Below are 2500 nucleotides of genomic sequence, written 5' to 3'. Positions count from 1 at the left end.
TTGTGGTAAAAACGAGCAGTTAACGTGACATTCCGTAATGGTGATGTATGACTCGACAGACTTCACCTACTTACCGATCAACTGTTATCAGTTGTTATCAGATGCATATAGGATATATCACTTGCGTAATTTACAACACACCAGACAATCTAAGAATCGCATTGGAAGCTAATTTAATCGAAAACTCTGCTAAAAACTCTGAAAACCATAAGCTACGTATCAATACGTAGTTAGTAGAGGAGACAAACACTTTCCTTCAAATCGCCCTACAATGCAACGCGGCCTCTTATGTTATGTCATGTATGTATGAATGATGTTTACAATGTGGGCAAGTATCGCTAGCCAACGCTAAAACAGTGGACAAAAGCCATATTAGTAGTATAAGTGCTGCTCAAGGTATCGTTATGAACTGCCTTTAGCTCTTTTCGCGTAGTTTAGAAGCAATAGACAAGTAAATGCTTACGATCATTTTAGTTTGTCCCGCCGACAGGTTACCGACACGTTACCGACAGGTTGCCAACAGGTCACCGACTGTCGGCCGACTGTTGGCCGACAGTCGGCCAACACTTTGGCCTCAAACATAACACAAACTGTCGGCCGACAGTTGGGCAACAGTCGGCCGACTGTTGGCCGACAGTCGGCCGACTGTTGCCCAACTGTCGGCCAACAGTCGGCCAACAGTCGGCCAACAGTCGGCCGACAGTTGGGCAACAGTCGGCCGACTGTCGGCCGACAGGTTTTTTGGGGAGCTCTTCTTCACAATTACCCCACAAATTCACGTTTGGCGGCACATGCCGAGTAAACATCACTCTATGAACTATGCTTGTGAATTACTCATCAATAAATGGCGCATGATGAACACTTTTGTAACGAAATTCAGCGTTTAAGACAGTCTTCCGAGTTTCGTTTATCAGAAACTGCCTGCCAGTCGAATGTTAGTTGTCACTCAGTTTTCTCACGAGTAAAGATCAGGAGACTAAGGGATTGACTAAAGAACGGACACGGCTAACTCTCTAACAGGCAAGGATCGGATGCTAACGGATATGACTAACGCTTTAATGGGCAAGGGTCACCTGCTAACGGATTGACTAACGCTTTTCATCAAATGTTTCTGACGGATGGCTCTAACGTATTAACGGATAGCTAACGTTTTAGCCCGTTTAACGGAACGTCGTTAGTGTACGTTTTCCCATGGAGGGTGACATTTATCTATGTTGACCTTTAGTCTGGCACAGCATGTGATTTGTGCCTTGGATATTTTTGCTGTTTTCCAATGAGTAATTGCTGTATTTTTGTCTACCGCTTTGTATCCTTTTATTTGCATTTGATTCCAAATGATCCGTTTGTTAGCATTATTTCACAATTACTAGTTTCAATGTACTATTGTGGGATTATTGTGCAATATGTAATTTGAAGCTCTTGCTATTTTCAAATCCATGCTTCATATAATAGTTCTTGGATTATAACATTGTTTAGTTTGTTTACAATTTGAAGTCATTTTACTCGTTTTTTGGTAATTTCTTTGCCTTTTATTTCGCAAGCATATTTCTTCATGTATCAGCTATTTACCATAGTTTTTATTGTTCAGCTTGTAAATAATATCAATTTACTATGTTTAATCCATTGGCTTATTGTGGCTTTGTTTATTTGTTCGTTCCCGACTCTAATAAACTCGTAAAACTTAGCTCAAATTTGTTGTTCTTGCGTCAACTGTTTTGGCCATCTTACCGAACTATACTACCCTCTATTCTTTCCCTACACATCAATAAAGTAAGTGATGTATTTTGATATTTTTTGGTTTACATTCACTTGATCTCGATCCACGGTGTTTGCGTAGGCATAAATGATTTGTGTTAGAAAGTTATTTCCCACTAGATAATGTTTTTACAGAAAGACTTGGCAGTGGATAACCACATGAAAGCAAAATTTTTAGAGTTACGAAAAATGGGGCACGACAAGAAGGAAACGCTTGCAGACAAACCCCTGCATTTTGAAAACCGGCAAGTTGACCTGTGATACATGTCATCAGCTGTCATAAATTGACCAAGGAAATATTTGGTCTTCCATAGTGGAAATTGAACTTTGTGCAAGAGAAGGTTAAAAAATTTGGCAAGGAAAATAACAGGCATTTCTACACACGTGTAAATGAGCACCTTTTCTGGAAAATTCTAGAAAATTCTAGAATGTTAATGAAACATGCTAATTAGGGAAGAAATTGCCAGCTGTATTTCAGAAATCATAATCTGGGATCAAATCAGGTTTTTCCAGCTTTTTCCAGTTTGTTACAAATGCAGCTTTCTAGATTTTTCTAGAAAATTCCTGCATGCTATTAAATGAAAGAATGTGAAAATCATGTATTAATTTCCAGCTTTTTTCAAGGATATTCCGTATCCGGTCCTATAAATAGGCTAGGATAGCAATGTTTATGTAAAAGTTAAGTTTATAATACTAGTTCAGTTTTCGTGCGTACTAAGTATTATCAATCAGTTAATACTTAAAA

Source organism: Montipora capricornis, chromosome 6 (assembly GCF_036669925.1).
Source record: "Montipora capricornis isolate CH-2021 chromosome 6, ASM3666992v2, whole genome shotgun sequence".
In the NCBI taxonomy this organism is placed as follows: domain Eukaryota; kingdom Metazoa; phylum Cnidaria; class Anthozoa; order Scleractinia; family Acroporidae; genus Montipora; species Montipora capricornis.
This window is presented reverse-complemented; position numbering follows the sequence as displayed.